Source organism: Podarcis muralis, chromosome 13 (assembly GCF_964188315.1).
Source record: "Podarcis muralis chromosome 13, rPodMur119.hap1.1, whole genome shotgun sequence".
Taxonomy (NCBI): domain Eukaryota; kingdom Metazoa; phylum Chordata; class Lepidosauria; order Squamata; family Lacertidae; genus Podarcis; species Podarcis muralis.
Genome location: NC_135667.1, coordinates 38,286,467 through 38,309,772, shown reverse-complemented (window position 1 = coordinate 38,309,772; position 23,306 = coordinate 38,286,467).

Sequence of the window (23,306 nt, the reverse complement as noted above, 5' to 3'; positions counted from 1 at the left end):
TCACCCACAGACACAGAAAACATCACTGCGGATGGCACCTGGTGGATAGAGAGGGAGGTGATGGTGGAAAGAAGTGAACATGACAAAGGAGTGTAGAAGTCATAGAATCATAGGCTTGTAGAGTTGGAAGGGACCCGAGGGTCATCTAGTCCAACCCCCTGCAATGCAGGAATCTTATGCCCAACACAAGGCTCGAACCCACAACCCTGAGAGCCTCATGCTCTACCGACTGAGCTATCCCTGAGATTCTGCCCAGCAAGTGGTGGATATCTGAAATCTCCTGAAGCGTCTGGGACTATGTGACCTTCCTGCTCCCTTTGGATGAAGCAAGCTGGATGAGCAAGCAATGACTTTCTGCAGCTGGGAGGGTGTTCTGCCGCCATGAACACCGCTGCGGGTGGCACCTGCTGTAGATAGAGAGGGAGGAGACAGAGCAGAGGAAGGGTGGCGATGGAAAGAAGGGAAGGTGACAGAGGGGTGCAGAAGTCAAAAGAAGGAAATGCAGAGAGGCAAGCAAACTATCACATGCATGGGACAGGTGGGTTCTAGATTCACTGAAGATGATCAGTGGAGCAACTTGGCACTGGGAGAGTCAAAACCAGGAGCAGCCAAACTTCCTTCCAGAGTGGAGCATGGGGTGCAGAGAGGGGCTGTGCCTCCCGCTGACGTCAATCAGCCTCTCCCTAGACGAGGCAAGCGAAGCGGGGTTTCACTACTGCGTTGCGCGGCCGGCTCCTCCTGTGGACGCGAGCAGGAGAGAGAGAGACAGAGAGGGAGAGAGGCGGGGAGCCCGCCAGGATGGGCGACAGACAGCAAGCCTTTCTGGGCGTCCGGTGAAGGAGCCTCCTCCGAGCCCATTGCAGTGGGAATGACCTCTCAAGGGTGCCCCCTGGTGGCGGTCCAGCGATGCCATCGTACAACCCCGGATGCTTTTTGGGGTAAGGGCTTTCTGATACGGGGGTTGGACAGACCCAGAAAGCCCAGACCGCAAAAAGACCCAGGGAAGACCTTTCCTTTCCTTTTCCTCCACGGTAGGGAAGAGCAGCTTCTGCCTGATGGTCTCTCCAGCCTCGGATCTCCTGCATCCACCTGTTGCTCTTGGAATGCCATCTCCGCCTATATGGGGCTGCCTGCTGCCTCCCTCTTTTCTGCTGACCTCGCTGGTGGCTCGGACACTCCCTTAGCGCTGCCTGCGCCCCGACTGCAGCGCTCCCTCTCTCTCGCTTCTCCTGCCTCAGCCTTGGCTCCGCAGGCTAGGAAGGTTCTCGCTTCCTCCCTGCAGTTCTTCCGAAGCCTCTCTCGCGGGGCTGGCAGCCGGGGCTTGCACACACCGTCCCTGGGTCCCACCCAGACTCCCCGCCCCTTTCTCTAGGAGATGCCCCCACCCCCCGCCGCCTTCCTCCCATCCTTCCTTCCTGGGGAGCTCCCTGCTTCTGCCACCCACGCAGCCAGCCACCGTCTATCTGCTGTAGGTGGGGGAATCTCTCGCCATCGAGTCTCTCTCACCCCACCCGCCCAAAACAAAACGGGGGGGGGGGGCTTTCAAGCTCAGCTCCTTACCCTGCCCCGCCCCCAGCCTCTGCAGAAGCCCAGAGCCAAGCCCTTTTCAAAAGCTTCCGATTAACCTCTTCCCAGTCTCCTCTCTTAAGATTTTAGGATGCCTTCCTCTTCCTCAACGCACCCAAAACCTCATCGGATGGATGGATCACCCCTCCCATAGTTCCCGTTCAACGCCGACTTTTCTACCTTCTCCAAGTGGGGGTGTGCCAGGTAAGGAGATGGGTTCCTTGAGTGAGTGCCCTTCCATCCCACCACTGGATGGGGCTGAGACTTTCCAGGAAAGGCTAGATTCTACCTGGTAAAACTCCTAACTGACTAGCAGCGGCTGCGCATAGATGTAAAATAAGAACGATTTAGAAAACACTGAAATGAGCCACACATCTAGAAATGGGCCCCAGTGTCCAGCGTTTGTGGGCATGTTTGTGCAAGCACACACATGCGCCCAGAGCCCCAAACATACCATCTTCTTTACAGAACCCTACATTGTCACACACCCAGACTATGTACGTGTGTGTGTGTGTGTGTGTGTGTGTGTGTGTGTGTATCTTCCCCTGCTCTCCCTCCCTCCCTCTCTCTCTCTTTCTCTCATGTATACACCATACCTTTCATTCACATACACACAGGACAAGGCACACATCCAGACATGCACGCATATTTTCATACCATAGGCACACACGTGCAACACTTCATCTGTGTGAATATAGAAACATATTCCATGCTGACAAGCCTTTCTTCAAGAAGCTTGTGACTTTCACTCACACACACACACTTTTATACTTAAGGCTGCTTCGGATTAGACAGTTTTTCCACATAGAAAGCACATGCGCAGGAAAGAGTGTGCAAATTGTGTGTTGATTATTGCGTGTGATGATTGCACACATGCCTGTTGTAGGGCACAAACAGTGGGAAGCCACAGCCAACTGTGGCTTCTGATCCTACAGATAAAACAAAAAACTGGTGAACGAGCAATCCCCACATGCAGGGTGATCTATACATGGTTTGCATGTTCTTTCTGACATGTGTTTTCCATACAGGAAATCTGTCAAGTCAGAAGCTGACCCTCAAAGGGTGACACACACCTAGGCATACATCCTGCGCATTTTGCTGAAGTGCACACGTTCACACAACCAAACATCCTGGGATGTTTGCATGCGTTAACACTCATGCACAATTCCACACATCTCTGCCCCAACATGCAAGTACAGAGGAGCATATATTATTGGCTAGACAGGGAATCAAGCTCTCCACCCCAGCAGCATACAGTCGTGTAAATAATGTCAAAACATGCACACACCCAAATCAGAGCTCTTAGAATGTTGAAACAAAAACGAAAAAAGGAGAGGGCTCGCACACTGGGCACAGGGGAGCAAAAATGTACAGAAACAACTGTGGCCAACGATGCATATCATGCCTGCCTCCCCCCTTCCGGAACCAGCCATTGCCTCTCTCTCTCCTTCTCCTGCAAAACCAAAACACTAACACACTCTTTGGTGGTTTTTTTCCTGACACAGTCCTCCCTCCTTCTGCCTCCTTTCATCTCTGTGTTATATGTATGCACACATAAACACAACTGTCATGTTTCAGCCCCAGTCCAGCGTGTCCAAAAAAACCCTTCACACCCCTGTGCCACCCGGTACTCTCTGATCTCCTCTGGTACATTTCCAGTTTCCCACTACCATTCCCCAATTCCTCTTCTTCCTCCTCCACCACCACTGCCCCACCATCCCCAGCCCCCTAACCTTGTCTAGAGATCCCTAGAAGGGCAGGTCTACGGTGATACTCCAACGATCGCTTTCCACCCCGACCTCCGTCTCCGTCTTTCCCTGTCTATTCCCCGTTGGGCAGAAGCTCACCTTCTCCATCGGGGCGCCCCAGAGGGTAGGAAGGCAGAAGCTGTCAATTTGGGAGAGAAGGGTAGGGGAACTGTCCAGATCGCGGAGCTGCAGAGACTGCCGAGTCCCGCCCGAGACTCCGGCAGGCGAGTCACGAATCGGGGAAGGGAACTCCGGGCCCGAGCGTGACGCATCTGCCAGGCAGTCACGAAGCGCCGCTGATTGGGGAGGGAAGAGGAGCCCGGGGGGGAGCGCAGGGCGCACTGGCGCTAGAGAAGGGAGGGCCGGCAGGTGGTGCTGGGAGGGACAGCGCCTTAGGTACCATCAGCACCATGGACAGTTCCTCGTGAATGCAAAAGCTGCTTCAGCACCTGGGACAGCTGCCCTGGCGGATGAGAAAGGACAGGCAAACTCCAGGGTCATGCCAATCGGAGTTCCTTTGTCGGAGAAGGGGCGGTGGAGGCATCGAGGGGTGCATATGAAAAATGTCATGATCTGGTGGACTGCAGCTAATCTGCATGATATTAGCATAATGTGCATATCATTTTTATGATCCTGGACGATACCAATCAACTACTGGTGGACACGCTGCACATATTCCTACCGTATCCTTTATCTGAAATTCTTTCCTGCTATTTTAAAAGATTCAGTCCTTGGAAAATGCTGACAAGATGGGAGGGGGGTTGTTTTACAATGCAATGAATCTTCTTTACTAATGTTATTTTCCCCCAATAAGATACTGTAGCTGCTTATTTTTTAAATCCTATTTTCAGATACATCTCAGTAGCCACAGAACTGGAAACCTACTTTTGTTGGTTTTGGTTTTAAAGCATTTAGGGCTGCAATCCTATGTGCACTTACCAGGGAGTAAACACCATTGAACCCAATGTGACTTACCTAGGCGCATAGGACATACAATCCTTCTTAGAAGTAAACCCCATTGAGTTCAACACGACTTGCTCCCAAGTAAATGTGTGTATAGGATTGCTGCCTAAGTGATTAAACAAATGATTTGCAGAGAACTGTGAGGCACATGACACATATTTTGGCATTCCAGCTTGGCATTGGTTCATGGGACAGTGCAGTGTTTTATCCTCAACCCCAGGACAATAAGGGCTCAGTTTATCAATGAGAGGTGCTGGAAACCATTCCTGTTTGGAAACAAGTATACTTAGTGACATACAGATGTCACCAAAGTCCTTAATCCTATATATCTCCTATTGAGGTATGCAGCACTGTTTCCTCTTGCTTCTGTGAATATAATTATAGAATAATAGTAGAATTGGAAGGGACCACGAGGGTCATCTAGTTCACCCCCTGATATGGAAGAATGTTTTGCCCAACATGGGGCTTGAACCCAGGACCCTGAGATTAAGAGTCTCATGCTCTACTGCTGAACTATCGCAGGATTTCTAGGCATTACAAAAAGCAACAGAACAACTCAACACTATACAAGATGCTCTATGTTCTGATTCTTAATATACTCATACCTTCAGTCAGTGAGATGTGCAGACTTTGTTGCCTCGTCTTTAATGAGTTATGGAACAAGAAAAATGATTTAGTCATTGGAACTGTGGTGGTGGTGGTGGGGAGAAATGGATCCTCTTTGCTTCAAAACCAAAATTTCCACAAAGCATCATTGTTAAAGATAACGTGTTCAGAAATGCCACCTTCACAAGATAACTTACATCTTGCTAAGGTTGAGCCAAAGTTACTAATTGAGCTACAAGATTGACTTAGGACTTGAATCCATATCTCTCTCCAAAGTTCTGTTTCAACACATCATCCACTAAGTCACACCATCATGCCAAATATAACATCAGCGTGGATTTCTCAGGCAATGTCTCTGAAGAGCACCCCAGATTCCTGCTGGCTGGATCTATATGATTTTCCTTTAGATTTGTATTTCATCCCAAAAAACCTCAAGGTGATCTATGAAAGTTATGCCATACTATCCTCACAACAGCTGGGCACCCTTAGGAACTGAGACACTGACTTGCCCAGAATAATCCAATGAATGCCATTGCTATGTCAGGATCTGAACCCAGGTCTCCCCAGTCCAACATAACCACTACACCATTCTAACCCTCCTTTACAGATTTGTCCCTTGCAAAATCCACTCGGATCTTTCATTGCACATGTGCACCTTCATTTCCAGAGCAACACTAGAATTAAGATAGTATTTCTGTGGGAATTGGTTGTTGTGGTAGGTCCAGGTCAGCTAAAACCACTCTGTCACAGGATCCAAGAAATGTTCTTTAAAAGACTTCCCAAGATAACCAAGAAGTCTAGGTCATCATTCTTGACTTCCCCAACCCTCCAAAGTCACTATGACACTGAAAGAGACATGTTTCTTGAGCTACCATTGCCAACCCTAAAACTACTGCTCTGTATTTTGCTTGCTTCTGATCTAATACTGCTGGGATACTTACAACCAGCCTTGTTTCACATTTCTACCTACAGTATTTTGCTTGATTTAGGGGAGTAAGCTCTGCTGGGAGTATGTCCATCAGAGTAAAAATGTATAGGATTGCATTGTTAATCTACTTATTTTAAGGAGTTACATATTGTCTGTTTTAGGCAGGGTCAGCCCAATTGTGAGTCATACTGAGGCACTTGTCTCAAGCAGAAGATTGGGAGAGGCAGCAGAATAAACCCCACTTGCTTGCCACCAGCCCAAGCCCTCACAGCCATTAAAATTAGTGCGCACCCTTACCAGTTACTGTCATACTGCTCAAGTTCCTGTCCGGCAAAACACTTTGGTGAAGCCTCACTAGACTTGTAGCAGCTTCCCTGTGATATCTACAGTAAGGTGTGGCTGCTGGTACTGCAGGTTGTGGAAGGGATTGGTCCCTCCCACGTCATCTCAGTCGACAAAAGGGTTTGGGGTCAGCCCTGGCCTTGGGGCAGAGTCCTGCTTATTTTTGCCTGAGTAACTACAATTCGTTTGTTGATTTGTGAAACTTGTATCCTGCCCTTTATTGCCCAGCAATCTCAGGGCAGGAGAATACATAACAGGACACACACATGCGAACAATAATATTACAGCAATTCAAACTTACCAGAGCTTTTGTCTCCTAGACTAAGTACAAGCCAGTACCACTAGATGACCACCTCCCCCAAAAAGAAAGGTAGAGAGGCAGAAGTGGAAAGTTTTCAGTTGGCACTGAAACTTAAGGTAGCGCCAGTGTGGTGTAATGCTTAGAGTGCTGGACCTGGGAGACCAGATGTTCGAATCCCAATTCAGTCACTGGGTGCCCTTGGGCCAGTCACCATCTCTTAGCCTAAGCTACCACAAGATCGCCATGAGGATGAAATAGGGAGGAGGAGAACCATGTACACCACCTTCTTGGAAGATAGAGATGCTATGCAAATGTAATAAATAAACAACAATAGCACTGTCTTCATATGTCATATATCACTGCTTCCTGCCCTTTATGGCTGTCACTCCCTTCTGCAAGTTTTTGTGTCCCTTCTCAAAACTCAGGACAGCTTTTTGGGGGAGCTTTCAAGCTTAACCCAGGGGTGGGGTTGGATTACAAATCCCATCATCCCTTTAGGTCTTCATTCAAAAGGAAAGTGATGCCCAACCTGGTGATAACAGAATAAATGATGTAAGGAGGGAGCTGTAGCCCAAGTTAAGAAAAGAGGTGGTACATTAAATGAATTCAAATCTCCAGGCTCTGATGAGCTACATCCAAGGGTACTAAAGGAGCTTGCTGGTGTAATCTCGGAGCCTTTGTCTATGATCTTTGAGAATTCTTGGAGAACAAGTGAGGTCCCTGCAGACTGGAGGCAGGCAAATGTTATCCCCAGCTTCAAAAAGAGGAAAAAAGGAAGACCCAGGTAACTACCGACTGGTGAGCTTGACATTGACACCAGGAAAGGTTCTAGAACAGATAATTCAACAGTCAGTCTGTGAGCACTTAGAAAAGGATGCTATGAGTACCAAGACCCAGCAAGGGTTCCTCAAAAAGAAGTCATGTCAGATTAATCTCATATTATTATTGATGGAGATACAAGCATTGTGGATCAGAGGAATGCTGTGGATGTAGTGTATCTTGATTTCAGTAAGGTTTCACAACATGAACTTATGTAAAAGGTAAAGGTAAAGGTACCCCTGCCCATACGGGCCAGTCTTGACAGACTCTAGGGTTGTGCACCCATCTCACTTAAGAGGCCGGGGGCCAGCGCTGTCCGGAGACACTTCCGGGTCACGTGGCCAGCGTGACAAAGCTGCATCTGGCGAGCCAGCGCAGCACACGGAAACGCCGTTTACCTTCACGCCAGTAAGCGGTCCCTATTTATCTACTTGCACCCGGGGGTGCTTTCGAACTGCTAGGTTGGCAGGCGCTGGGACCGAGCAACGGGAGCGCACCCCGCCGCGGGGATTCAAACTGCCGACCTTTCGATCGGCAAGCCCTAGGCGCTGAGGCTTTTACCCACAGCGCCACCCGTGTCCCATGAACTTATGTACATCAGGCCAAAACATGAGACTCTTTCTTAGCTAGAAAAGACTAGAAAAACATTTGCTAAATAAATACATTTATGTGTCTATGTGATCGAATTATGTCTCTATTTTTGGTGCCTTTTTTCTTGGTATTGTCTGGGGCCTTCAAAATCTGGAAATGGCCCAGGCCTCTCTTGACCTCTGAGAGGGCTTGTTTGGGGCTGATTTCCTGGAAGCAGGCAAATTAGGGGGTGGATCTTCCCTCATTATTGGAAATCTAAACCATAGAGTACTGGGACTCTGACATTTGTAGGAAGCAGGAGGCCAATTTGGGACCTTGAAAACACTTCTCATAAGTTGCACTCCACCATCTACGATGCTGAAACAACCATCAGCCACTGGAAGCACCACCTGACAATTCGAAAGAACCAATTTTCGGAATTGAGGATCCTTTGCTGTGAGGATCATTCAGCCCAGCTCTTGTTTCAGATATCATGCTCAAGCCATAGAGTTATTTGAGGGGAAAAGGAGCATCTGAAAATAATGTCCCCACCCTACAGCTATTATTCAGAATCTTTAACTGCAGCCATAGCAATTGTACCCTTAAGACACAGATATAGATGCATTTAATTTCATGTTGGGCAAATGTGCCCATACTGGAAAATTTAATACATTTCCTTGTGAATGAATGGTTGGGATGGGTAAGCAGGTATAAAATGCAGGATCTAACTGAGACTACAGGCTTGGATTTGGGTGGGATACTGCAAGAACATCCCCTCCCCCTCTTCTGCTTATTCTCCCTCCCTCCCTCTCTCTTCTCTGCGGTGGGTTATTAGGATGTGAGTCGGGTGCTGCTGCTGAGAGCTGGTTACTATAAATAGCCCGGCTGCTCCACACGATCCCTTTTGCACCAGGCTGCAGTGAGCTATAAATAGCACTTGGCCACGTGTAGCAGCCTCCCCTCCCCTCCCCCCACCCGGCTCCCCTCCCCCGACATGGCCAGAGACGGCTGCTCCTCTTTCGACACAAGGGAGGCACATGTGCTCCCCTCAGCTGGAGACAGTGCCTCCCATGAATAAAGACACACAGTTTCATTCATGTTCTTTCATAACATCAGCTGGGGCACCCTTGGAGAGGGAGGGGCCGCTTCACCTGGGCAGCACACAACGACATATGAATGGGAGAATCCGTTTGCTCCCAGCCCTTGGGAACACAGGAAGCTGACTTATACAGAGGGCTCCCATTGAGTGTTTCAAAAGGCACAGACTGGTATTGGGACAGTTATACACCATTCACACCTGAAAACACGTTGGGGCAGACAGACTTCTTCATATCCTATCCGTGATGCCCTGTGGCTTCCTGCTGAAATCCTGCTATTTTATTTCTACCACAAAGCAACTGCAGGAGAAAGGAAAGAAAGAAAAATAAAAGGGAGCATTTGTGGTATGATAGGTTACAGGATTTGAGTAGGACGCAATGGGTCGTGGAAACCATGCAACTTTTGCAGACGCAAATAATATTGAAAATGGATTCACATGTCGCTGCCCGGATGCACAGCAGTAATCATGAATGCACAATAAAAAGGATGTCTGGAAGAGCTAAGATCTTCTGGACGGTGGGGGTTGACCTGTTTTGGTAGCACTATAGATCAAGATGTCTTAAAAAGTAGAGACATCACCTTGCCAACAAAGGTCCGTATAGTAAAAGCTACGGTTTTCCCAGTAGTGATGTATGGAAGTGAGAGCTGGACCATAAAGAAGGCTGATCGCCGAAGAATTGATCCTTTTGAATTATGGTGCTGGAGGAGACTCTTGAGAGTCCCATGGACTGCAAGAAGATCAAACCTCTCCATTCTTAAGGAAATCAGCCCTGAGTGCTCACTGGAAGGACAGATCCTGAAGCTGAGGCTCCAATACTTTGGCCACCTCATGAAAAGAGAAGTCTCCCTGGAAAAGACCCTGATGTTGGGAAAGACTGAGGGTACAAGGAGAAGGGGATGACAGAGGACGAGATAGTTGGACAGTGTTCTCAAAGCTACCAGCATGAGTTTGACCAAACTGCGAGAGGCAGTGGAAGACAGGAGTGCCTGGCGTGCTCTGGTCCATGGGGTCACGAAGAGTTGGACATGACTAAACGACTAAAGAACAACAACAACAACATAGATCAAGAGTGCCCCTCCAGGATGGCAATGATGAGGTAACATTGGGGAAGCATCGCTGAACAAGCAGGATGACAGTCCAGTATCCTGTAAATCCATCCCTAATGAACTATTGTTGTATCAATGACAAGTTGCAGAGCCTACCTGCAAACAACAACAATACCCATCTAGGGACACACTGCATCAGACCATTGAGTCTAGCTCAGTACAGCCTACACTGACTGGTAGCAACTTTGTAGAGTTTCAGACAAGAGACTTTCCCACCCTCCTGGCACCCTTTGCATGCAAAGACCGTGCTCTGCCACTGACTGATAGCTGTTCCTTAAATAAAGGGATCAGCCCTCTGCTACCCACTTGCATGGGCTTGCCTGGGATACAAACTCAAGCCAAGTTTGCAGCATGCTTCTTTGATACCTGGCAACAGCAGAGAGTGGAGGAAGGGTCAGAGGACAAGGAGAGGTCAGGAAGGAACGGGAGGAAGTTAAATGTGTTTGGGTCATGGCTATGGGAATGTCTCAATGCCATAAGGTGAGCCAGGAAGTCAAGAGCCAAGAGATACAGCCAGGAACTACAGGTAGGTCTGTGACTAATTTACACTAGATCCGTAAGGATTCTGACTCCAAATTGTCTAGCAGTAGAAAGAACAAAAAGAGCTTCTCCACCACACTTCTAAATTAGGCTGCTACGATTCAGAAAGCTTGCTGGGAAAATAAGGCATGGAAGTTTGTGTGATAGGACAATGAGACCAGTTCTGATCATGAAAACAATTTCCTGGGTTCAGCAGGTGCCTCCAATACACGCTGCTCCTTAATTCTAACTGGATATCTTTTGCACCTGCCTCTGGTTGGTAGATCTTGGTGGTTTAGCATGAAGAGGAAGAGGAAGAGGAAGAGGAAGAGGAAGAGGAAGAAGAAGAAGAAGAAGAAGAAGAAGAAGAAGAAGAAGAAGAAGAAACAAACAAACAAACCTGCCCATTCCTGGGCCTTGCTGTTCAGGCAAGATCAGGGCCAGCCCTAATCTTAGACAAAGTGAGGTGGCCACCTCAGGCAGGAGATGCTGGAGGGCAGAAGGGACAACCCCGGCTGTTCCTCATGAGTCCCTTGGCTGTACCCTTTTGTCAGAGGACAGAGCTGTGTATGCCATGTGGTTTGTTCTGCACCCCCAGATTCAGTCTACTTCGTTCAAGAGCAGAAGAGGACACTATCTTATATTGCCAGTACAAGAACACGCTTTGACGTGACAGTCTAGTTGGCTTGTGTGCATGGAACAATGAGGGCATCATCTTACCATTTGCCTCGGGCTAGCCCTGGGTGAGATCTGGGTTCAAGCAGGAAGTCTTTGTGGCCCTTCTTATCCAAGAGGGTCCAATGGTCAAGGCCAATCCAGATACTCTGGATGCTTCACTGCTTGGAAAATGCTTTAAACTCCCTTTCTGATCATTCTTCACCACAAGGGGCAGCTGCTCATGGTCACTGAAACAACCTGTTGTTGTTGTTAGTTTTTTAAACACAAAATTTGACATTGTTCAATTTGCATTCAATATAATAATTTCTTACATTTTGACTTCCCATCCTTATGTCCACGATGCCCCTATTGTTATCCTTTACCTGCTGCTATAACTACCATTTATTTTCTATTATATTGTGACTTATATTGCAATCATTTATTTATTCTTCTTCCCTTGCCTATAGTTCAAATCCTGCTCATAATGTCATTTGACTGTAACCTTTTCACAGTCTGGAAAGAATCTCCACTCTTTTTGATTTCCAACTTTTTGATCTCTTATTTCTGCAATCAGCTTCACTATACAGTGGTACCTCGGGTTACATACACTTCAGGTTACATACGCTTCAGGTTACAGACTCTGCTAACCCAGAAATAGTGCTTCAGGTTACGAACTTTGCTTCAGGATGAGAACAGAAATCGTGCTCCAGTGGCGCGGCAGCAGCAGGAGGCCCCATTAGCTAAAGTTGTGCTTCAGGTTAAGAACAGTTTCAATTTAAATATGGACCTCCGGAACGAATTAAGTACTTAACCTGAGGCACCACTGTACATGCATATTTTTGTTTGTTTGTTTGTTTGTTTGTTTGTTTGTTTGTTTGTTTGTTTGTTTATATATTGCCCATCTGACTAGGTTGCCCAAGACACTCTGGGCAGCTTTCAACAATTAATCTTCCAGGTTCTAGCCCTGGTAGGTACTGACAACGGTCAATAGAACAATGTGGACTACTGGCTTGTTGTGAGAAACACCCCCACACAGTGCAACACACACAAGATACAGCAAAGAAAAGTGGGTGATGGAAAAGAAGCAGAGGAGACCCAGTAACACTCAAAGAAAGTCCCAGGCCAAGAGTTCCAAACAGGGTACTGACAGCATCAAGGACTCAGCTCTCTATGCCTCTGTTGTCAAACCCAAGATTCAGCCTCAAAATATGATCACAAGCCAGATGTGTCACAGCCTACACATCAGAATAAGATGGCTGAGTGGTCCATACCAGTTGATTCAGAATCAAAATAATCACTGGTTTCCAAGCTTCTATGACCTCTTGATGGTTTTTTTTTGGGGGGGGGTGTCTCAATACCCATCAGTTTAACCCAGGCTAGTGTTTCCAAGGCTTACTACGCCATTCTCTTTTCTAGGTCTCAAGCCTCACCTTCAACAGAATACACATTCTTGCTGAAAGCTCCTTCCCAGCCATTCACCCTCCATGCCCACACATGGATTATGGCCTCATTCAGGCAGCCCCCTATACTCCTTCTCCCCTCCCTTCTTCCTGTCATATGCAGAGCTTAATTCATTATATTCCTTCTGAAAACCACAGTTTACCATGACATCCAAACCAGGAAACTGCTGTTTGAGCAACCTCCCCTAAACCAGGGTTACAATTTACAAACCTGGATCAAACTGAAGTTTGCAACCCTGCTTTCAAGGGACTACTTAAAACCACAGCTTGCTGGTTTGGATGTTAAAATTCGTAAGACTGACTGAATGCAGCCTACAAAAGAAAGCCCCCTCCCAACAATAAAACGGACACAGCATCTGTTATGGAGGTGCATGCACAGAATAAAGGCAGATTAGTTCTGAATGGGAGATTACGACTGTAAAGCAGAGATGGATGTAGGAAGCCTGGGGCTGTGGGGGAGGGGGGAAAGGAATCCAAAGACTGATACAAACCAGGTCAGCCTGGCTGCTTTGTCAGCTGTGGCAACAAATATCTTGCTGCAACAAAATGGGACAAGAGAAACGCCCATCTTTCATCCTTACCCTCCCTTGATATATAGGAGCTTCTGCTGGCAGAGATTTGAGATAAGATGTAGATGGTGACTCCTTCTCTAGCACACATTCATTCACTCATATCAGGCACACCCAACTAATCACCAGCTTGTATCAGGCTCTGGGCAAGACCATGAGTATTCAGCATTAAATACACCAACAATCTGAACCAAGATAGCCCAAATATCTCAAAGGTCATCTATCCCCATCCCTGTGCAGCAGATCTCCCGCTAATGGGTTGTTGATCTTACATCCACTCTGCCTTAGTTCTTCTGTAGCAATTATTCTGCAAGGAGTAACATTCACTCTCCGGTTATTCATTCTGCAGTATATTTTGTCTGCAATTAGAATCATAGAGTTGGAATAGACCACAAGGGCCATCGAGTCCAACCCCCTGCCAAGCAGGAAACACCATCAGAGCACTCCTGACATATGGTTGTCAAGCCTCTGCTTAAAGACCTCCAAAGAAGGAGACTCCACCACACTCCTTGGCCGCAAATTCCACCGTCGAACAGCTCTTCCTGTCAGGAAGTTCTTCCTAATGTTTAATTTTTGCACTAACTTTAGATGCATGATTCTCCGAGTCAGAGTGTGACTCTGGATTGTGGGCTGTAGTTTTGTTTAAAAAAATAAATAAAAAATATATAGTCAATAAGCAAATTTGGGTGTGAGAATGAATTCAGGATATATTTGGTGCTTTGATCATCAGTGGGAATGCTGCCTTGTCCTAATCACTCACAGGCCAATGGTCCATCTAGTCCAGCATCCTGTTCTCGCAATGACCAACTAGAGACCTGTGGGGTACCTGCTGAGCACAATGACCACTCCCCATATCAATTGGGGGCACCTTTTGCTTGGTCTATCCCAGTGCGACTCCTGGTAGTTCGGGCTGGCTTCCTCCTCCTCAGGCTGGATACCTGGAGGTCTCCGCCTACCGCAGCCAATCGCCCAATCCTGCCTGGGGAGGTGTTGCCAGGGGATCGGCCAGGTAAGGGGAGGGACCTTCCTGCCGGATGGCGGTTTCAGGCCTTGGGTGGAATCCTTTAGTCTATCTTCCTAAATGGGGTGGGGCGTGAAGCGGTGACCCATGCCCCCTTGCAGCAGTGATACCAGGGTTCCCCGTTAAAGGGGTCTTTCGGGGAGGCATTGCCCATACACCGAGAGGTTGTCATTGCTCTCCCCTCCAATGGCGGCGAAACGGGGGGGGGGGGCTCTCTGCTTGAACATATGTTCTCCAGAGCTAGCGCAACCCCCACACATTCTGGATAACCCTGAAGTCTCCCAGATCCCCGGCTGAGGACTGGGAAGGATAAACGCCCAATGTCTGAGCCAAGGTGTCCCTACATCTGAAACTTAATAAAGTTGTGGCCAATTTTAATCCCATAGCACATTGTCTTGAGTCATTATTCCGCTCGGGGGTCACCTGGGGTTGGGGAGACTCCGCCTGTCCACACAATAGCATTCTCCTCTGCGATGGTTTCTAGCAACTGGTATTCAGAAGTATTACTGCCTTGGACCAGGGAGGCAGAGCATAGCCTCCATCGTGGCTTGAAGCCATTGATAAACTTATCCTCCATGGATTTGTTGAATCGTCTTTTAAAGCCATCCAAGTTGGTGACTATTCATTGCCCACCCCTTACATTTTGACTCCAGGAAAGCAAAGAATTGGGACACTTGTGGCCGCTGCTGAATGTTCCATCTTTTTCAATGAAAACACCACTTTGCCTCTGGGTCTCCTTATGTCATCGTGCCTCCTTTCCCTCCCTCCCTCCCTCCCTCCCTCCCTCCCTCCCTCCCTCTCTCCGTCACATGCTCAAAAGGGCAAACAAACCAAGAGGAGAAATGAAAATCCTAGGAAGATCCTAGAAGAAAGCAGAGTCTTAAACATACAAACCTGAAAAGTATTTATTCCAACTTATCCCAAACTCTTCCTTTGTGTTCAGGGCTCAGTCCTCGGGGCAAGTGGAGCTAGGCTAGAGCAGCAGGATGGAGGCTACTTGGAAAATGCCTTGTGTGGCACCATTGTAACTGCCCCACAGCTTGGTGAACTGAACAAGGGTTGTTGTGTCGCCCTGAGACTAATCCCACTGATTAGCAGGGGAAGGGAAGGGAAGTGGAACACAAGCTGTGATCCTCCCATAGCTCAGGACATTCAGTTTTCCACATTGGTTTCCACTGCCCCAGCCACCTCCTGTGACTTTTAACACCCACTGGAAACATAGTGAGTGAGGTTTTTCACACTCCTTCTCTCCAGGCTAGGAAATATTGCATCTGTTTACTTTCTGGGTGTGAGGCTAACTTTAAAGGTACAGGAGAAGGAGCCATTTAAGAAAGCAGCTGATCACTGCTGAGCTAGGACTGGAATCCACATCTGTCCTGTAGCTTCTTGAGAAATACTGAGTTTTGGTGTGTTTCCCCCCAAGTCGGCTTCAATCCGATTTGAAAATATAAGCCATCCACACATATCCTCTGTGCCCAATGCTGTGGGCAGGCGCCAGGTAATTTGGAAATGCATCTAACTGCACTGATTCATGCAATGATGTACAATTGCAGTTTGAAATACAGTGTGGAGGTAACGATCTCGCTGCATTTTAAGCTGGTAATGTGTGCGCAGCCAATGTTTTTTAGAGATGGGCCTCATTAGTGCATCTGTTGCTATTGCGAAGGTTCTACAGAACATGGTTGCGCGACTGTCAAGGGCATCTACTGGACATTGTTGGTGATGTGATTCTAGACAAGCTACAGAACTGCCATTCCATTTGCTGAAGTCTGTGTCAATGGGGCATAGAGATGGCAGTTACAATGTCCATGCAGTGCCTTACAGGTTTCCAAATATTGAGATGGCTCAAACAAACTTTTGGTTAAGGAAATGTTTGGATGGTATGCAATTGGACCCGTCTTCTGTTCCCCCCGCCCATTGTTAAGAAGACCCCACTTGAATCATGCCAAAGGTCCATATAGTCTAGCATCACGCTGGCCGAATGGGTGCCTCCAGGGAGCTCACAAGCATCAAGGTATGAGGTCACTTATGCTGTTCGACTTTTGCTCCTTGGCAACCAGTATTCAGAGGGGCACCCTCACTCTTGGCTGCTAACCCTGGTGGGTATATCCACTTTCACAGGCAGGATGCTTCTGAATGCCAGTTGATGGAAGCCATTGAAAGGTGCAGGGGCTGTTGCACTCAAATGCTGCTTGATCTGCTTGATCTGGGGTTTCCATATTTGTTGAGCTCTTTTGGAGCTGTTTCCGCTGCTTTTTCCATCGCGTTGCATACATCTGGGTTTCCCCTGACATTTTGCCCCCTGGCGCCATTTTTACACCAGAAAACGTCAGGAATTTTCCTGACATACGGCGAGCCGAAGCTGATCATTGTGAGAACAGGATGCTGCCCTACATGGGCTACTGGCTTGAACAGCTACTGGCTGTTCTTATGTTACTCTTGGAAGAGGGAAATGACTCTGCTGAATCATATACAAGCAGCACCGAAAAACAAAGAATTTCCCCCCAACCTTAAGCTATTGTTTTCATTGTATGCAGATTTAACAGGTCAATTCACAGAAAACTACTTTGGTTATGTGGCTAGGATTTCTTGAATGGGATAACAGCTGTAAAAAGATTTGCTTTTTCATTCATATTTGAAGCACTGTTCCGTGAACCTGGAAATAGCTTCTTTTTGTTCTCTATTCTTTGTTTGTTTGTTTTGGTCCTCTGCTGCAGCAGACAGTCACTCTTCAGGAAATGATGGAGAGAGAGTTCTGGTCACCTCTCTCAAGAGAAAAGGAGAGCGAGGAGAAACAGAACAGCTTTGCCATCTGGTGGAAGAAATGACAAACTACAAATATACTGTACATATGTACCCCCCACACCTGCTAATTGCTTTTGTAGCCAAAACAGCAGCACACAGGGTCCACTGAATGACAGCTGGAAAAAAAAGATATGGAAACAAGATGCAGTGATAAAGGGGCTGAAATGAATGTTCATTGAGCCCCTGGGAATCTTGAAGTCTTCAACCCAGCATGAGAGGAATGCAATAACCTGTAATTATAGTAAAGGTAAAGGGACCCCTGACTGTTAGATCCAGTTGAGGATGACTCTGGGGTTACGGCGCTCATCTCGCTTTATTGGCCGAGGGAGCCGGTGTACAGCGTCCAGGTCATGTGGCCAGCATGACTAAGCTGCTTTCTGGCGAACCAGAGCAGCGCACAGAAACACCGTTTACCTTCCCGCCGGAACGGTACCTATTTATCTACTTGCACTTTTATGTGCTTTCGAACTGCTAGGTTGGCAGTACCTTCCATTTATTATTCACATATTCGTGTGTGTGTGTGTGTGTGTGTGTATACATACATTGACACATACATATAGTTTGTTAGGGCATATTTTCATTTATTTAAAATATTCTCTCTGCCTTTCAACTCTGGGAGACCTCAGGGTGCACACAAAATCAAACAAAGCACAATTTCCATTAAAGAATAAATGATAAAATAATCAGAATTAAAGCAGCAAGGGCAGAATCACATTTTTTCCAACCACTAAAAAACAATCAGGAACCAAATTCACCCCTTTTGTCCACTAGATGTCAGATTTGTCCCATCATTTTAGCTTTAATGCTGCCACTTCAGATGTTTCCGAGCTGAAGGCAAGAGTTGCAAAGCAGGGAATCGTAAGGGGTGTGGCTCAGGAGGGGGTGTGGCCTGTGGAGAGTGCCAAGGACCAGACAGAGAGTCCCAGAGGGCCACATTTGCTCTCCACGAAGGCGCAAGTTCTCCATCCCTGTTTTAGTACATGCTCCAGTCCTCTTTCGTGTTTTCCAATCTGTATGCATGAGTATAATCTATTTCAAACATCAGGTTTCTGAGCAGGGCTGCCAACGCAAGTACCAGACCTTGAGTCAGCAGGGGCCCCAGACTCTAACTTACTTTCTTTTAAAAAAAAAAATAATAAAGCTAAATCAGACATTTTTGAAGAAAGTTAGAGAACAAACACAGAAGCAACGCTGAGGCTGCAGCACTTGGCAGGCAGTTAAGGAGCTTAATCAGTTAATCACTATTGCTAAAAGATTAGCTTCTGGCAGCGGTTCTCAACCTGTGGGTCCCCAGATGTTGTTGGACTACAACTCCCATCATCCCTGAACTCTGGCCTTGCTAGCTAGGGGTGATGGGAGTTGTAGTTCAACAACATCTGGGGACCCACAGATTGAGAAAGGCTGGTTAGAGGAAGAAATGCTGACCATCCTCATCTGGGACTTGGGAGGGGGCCCTCTGAGAGCAGCAGAACTAGCAGGAGTGGTTCATTACTGCTAGCCTGACGTTGGACAGAGGTGGATACTAGGCTATGTTTGTTTAAGCACTTTCCTCCTTGTCCAAATTATTTCATTTACTCCCCAATTGTGCTGCCTTTACAGAATAGTGGCTGGCTTTGGCATGTTTTACTCAAGAGTAATTCCCTCAAAATAAATGAGGCTTCCTTCCTACTTAGGAAAAAAAAACCCTTGCTTTTCCATATCCCCCACCCAGTCACCAGCAGTCTGCTTGTATCATTGGGCTGGTTATTTTTTAATATGTCATAACCGCACCTGTATGTTAAATTTATGTCTGAATCTGTAATTCTGTTGAATAGTTGTAGTCGTGAGACAGCAGAAACACAAGGCTACTTTGCTATAATGCAAGCACAGAAAGGCAAGCTATACAAATCCATCCATCGCCTCCCCCTTCTTGTAAACAATGAAGCTCCATCTCCCAGCTTTTGAGTCTTTAGCTGGATCAGGAACCTTAGCCCTCCAGGCGCTGCTGGACTTCATTTCCCATCAGCCCCCACCAGCATGGCCAATGATCTCAAACAGGAGCTGTACTCCGACAATTGGAGGGCCACAGGTTACCCACTCTTGCCTTAGCTAATCCCTGCCCATACTTCTCCAAGAATATATATCTATAATCACGATGCCTAGATGCCAATCTACTGAAGAATGAGCACATTCCACCAGCTGTGAAAAAACCTAGACCACCTTAGAACAAAACATTCACACCCTTTATTTTTCGCAACCAATTTAAATGGGTGGTTATGCCCTCTCTACTGTTACCAGTGTAATAAATGATTCCCCCATCTTTTTTTTCTGCAGTCACAACATATTCCTCATCACATTTGTGCTATAATTCGTTTAATCTCTCATTATAATGGGGAGGCCGGGAGAAAGACCGTTCAAGTAAATGGGTGAACATTTACTGGAGAGATTGTGTTAAAGACAATTACATTGATTATGGGGGAGAGAGGGAAAGGGAGGAGGAAACTAATGGAATAAACACCTCTTCCCTGTCATAGTCCATAGTCAGCACATTCGAAACCACCACTATAATCAGTGTAATAAAATATCACCTTCATTAGAAGTCAGTGTTTAAAAACTGTGCAACTAAGATTGTGCTATGCAATCTTCCACCATCTTTTCCTTTCCCAGTTGACGCATATACACACTCCTATTCCACAGGAATTACTGTAAACAGGAAGGGACAGAGCAGAAAGACAAGTCACAAGTGTCAGAAAGACTGGCAAGCCATTTTCTGCTCCAATAAATGTCCCAAATGCACCAATGGGTAGGGAAAAGTCCTTTATCTCAGCACATAGCTTCCTGTCAAAATCAGATGAGGAGAAAGAGAGACAGATTGAGGGAATGGATCTGGATTTGACAAATAGGAACCAGTGTGGTTACAGTACTGTGTGCCCTTTCTCTCAATATATCTGCAATAGATTGGCAAAGTTGCTGGCTAAAGTGTTTTGCATTGATTGGTTGTTGTTTTTTCAGAAGTGTTTTTTATTATTTTGAGTAATTGTAAAAAAGGGGAGGAGTGGGCTGTTGGAAATCACTCTATGGATCTTTATATACATTCATCACAGCTAGTTCAAGACTTTTCACTGCCTGAGTTGTAGGACAAAGTTTTTATTTAAAGCAGTGTTTCTCAAAACTTGGGTCTCAGCTGCTTTTGAACTACAGTTCCCTTCATCCCTGACCACTGGTCCTGCTAGCTAGGGATGGTGGGAGATGTAGTCCAAAACAGCCAGAGACCCAAGTTTTAGAAACCCTGATTTAAAGCATTTTTCTCCTGCTCTTCAGCTATAAAGACTCCCATCGCACCTTAAAGGTAAAAGGTATAGGTACCCCTGCCCGTACGGGCCAGTCTTGACAGACTCTAGGGTTGTGCGCCCATCTCACTCAAGAGGCCGAGGGCCAGCGCTGTCCGGAGACACTTCCGGGTCACGTGGCCAGTGTGACAAAGCTGCATCTGGCAAGCCAGCGCAGCACACGGAAACGGCGTTTACCTTCCCGCCAGTAAGCGGTCCCTATTTATCTACTTGCACCCGGGGGTGCTTTCGAACTGCTAGGTTGGCAGGCGCTGGGACCGAGCAACGGGAGCGCACCCCGCAGCGGGGATTCGAACCGCCGACCTTTCGATCGGCAAGCCCTAGGCGCTGAGGCTTTTACCCACAGCGCCACCCACGTCCCCATCGCACCTTACATAGAATCAATTATAATAAGACAGTCCAACTCCAAGACAGGTTTATAGTCTGAAAAGACTCAACTCAAAAGTGATGAGGAGGAAAGTGGAGAAGAAGCTTAGTCACACACCTGTTCTTAGAGTTGAATAGCTGATCTTTCATCAGAGGAGATGTAATGGCCCCTGCTTCCCCATCTCTCCCACTGCTGCAGCCTCATGGGACGGGATGTGTCTGCGTGATCTTTTAGAACTACTGTGGCTCCTTTGGCATGAGCAGAATAAATACACTTAGGATCGTATCTTCCAAAAGTTGCCACTGTTGTATTTTGTGAGCATCTGCAGGAACTTCCAGGTTTTCCCCCTCTCCCCCTACATCAAATACAAAAACTTGCAGTCACACTGAGAAAGATCTCTTCCCCTCCCATGTTAATACTATCAGCTTCATTTATATCAGCTATGGAATGACAAATAAACACCTTAACCAGTGCACCCTGAATAGAGATGGCATCTCCCCATCCACACTCCAAGGGCAGAAATGTTTGTTTTCAAATGCAGCTCAGTATGTATGAAAGCAAGTTTTTTTAAAATGTTAAAGCTGCTACAGCTTTTTAATTAATGGCTTCAAGTTTCTAATCAATACTTTTAACCACTATTTATTGTTTTAGTTGGTTGCCTCAGTTTTTATGCTTTTTTACTGAAATTTTATTGCATCCTATTCCTTTTTTAGCCACTCTGGAAACAGATATTTATGCTGAAGGGAAGGGGGTTATAAATACTGTAAAAGAAATAAACATTGCAGCCTTCAGAAAAACCAAACATTGTGTAACATAATCAGTTCTTGGATTCCTTTGTATTCAAGGCTCTGCACCTACCCTCAAATAAGAATTATTTAACACATGTTTTAAATGCATTTCAGGTTTGCATCCCATGTTAGTAATAATCAGAGCAGACCCACTGAAATTAATGGGCATGACTATAACTCAGGTCCCTTAATTTAAATGGGTTTACTCTGAGTAGAACTTAATTGGCTCCAACGCAAGGTCTCAGCTCCCTCCCATCAAAATAGCTCTTTTTTTCCCGCTGAAAGAGCCATTTTTATTCCAGCAGGATTTTGCCTTCTATAGCTGACCTGCAAAAGGCAGTTATCAATAATCTCAGCCAATGTTGCACTCTCTCTCTGTGTGTGTGTGTGTGTTGCTCAGAGTGCCTTTTTCTGCCCTGGCTGGTTCACCAGCTACAACCCCTTTTTAACACAGATGACTTGGCCACTCTGTTCCAGGTTCTGGTAACTTCCAAACTGGTTCACTGCAACGCACTCTCCCTGGGGCTGCCCTTGGAAGACGACTCAGAAACTTCAGTTGGTCCAAAACGGAGCAGCCAGACTGCTGGCTGGGGTTCCATTTAGAGCTCGTGTAACCCGTTTTGAAACAGCTGCATTGGTTGCCAGTTCGGTTCCGGGCCCAATTCAAAGTGTTCACGTTGGTGTTTAAAGCCCTACGACTCGGGGACCCAAACATCTGAAAGACCCGCTTCCTTCCCTACAGACCTTCCTGGGTGCTGAGATAAGCAGAGGGGGCCCTCTAGGTAGTTCCTCCACCCTCAGAGGCTGATGGCCTTCTCTGTGGTGGCCCCTAAGCTGCGGAACACCTGCAAGAACAAGATCATGCGTCAGGCACCCTCATTGTACAGCTCTTGGAGAATGCCAAAGAGGAACTTCTTTAGCCTAGCTTTTAATACTTGAGGTGTATGTTTTCAGGGCCCACCCTGCTTTTATGGTTGAAAGTTGTTTTTAAATGTTGCTTCTAATGCTGCAGCCTGCCCTGAGACATTAGGGTGAAGAGCAAGAAATAAATTTATTATTATTAAATTATGTATTAATTATTATTATTATTAAATGCATTTTATTATTCAATGCATTTTTCCTGTGCATATTTTACATATTTTTATTATGTATAAATACATATTTTTATTATGAGGTTGTTGCCTGTATTAATATAATTTTACTTCAGTGTGATTATTTTAATTGCTGTAAGCCACCTTGAATAATGCATGGGCACTAGAATGGAGAAGGAGTTTTATATAAGAAATAAAATATTCATTCATTTCATAATATATTTACAGATATATATACACACCACTTGCTTGTAGGGAGAGTGAAACCTCAAAGCAGTTTACAATAAAATAAAATAATCACTTAAAATGTTAAATTTAAAACGCTGATACTCGTCGTCCCAACCTTTCTCCCTCACCCCTCACAACCCATTTCAAAGCTAACTGAACTGCCAACCGACCAAACTCCACTCGAGGAACCTCATTGGGCGCTTTATTCACTATGACCAACCCTATTGGCCGGGAGAGCTCTGAACCCGCCTCTCCCAGTTTAACGGAATCCCATCCTCTGAAGCGCGGCTCTGTTTATGGTTCCTCTCCCCCCTTCTCCTTTCCTATTGGTTCTCAAAGGCTTCCCTAAGCGCCCGCCCCTAGAAAGGGAGGAGCGTCTCTCATTCCCCACTCCTCCCGCTCCTCGTGCCGCTCTCCTCATTGG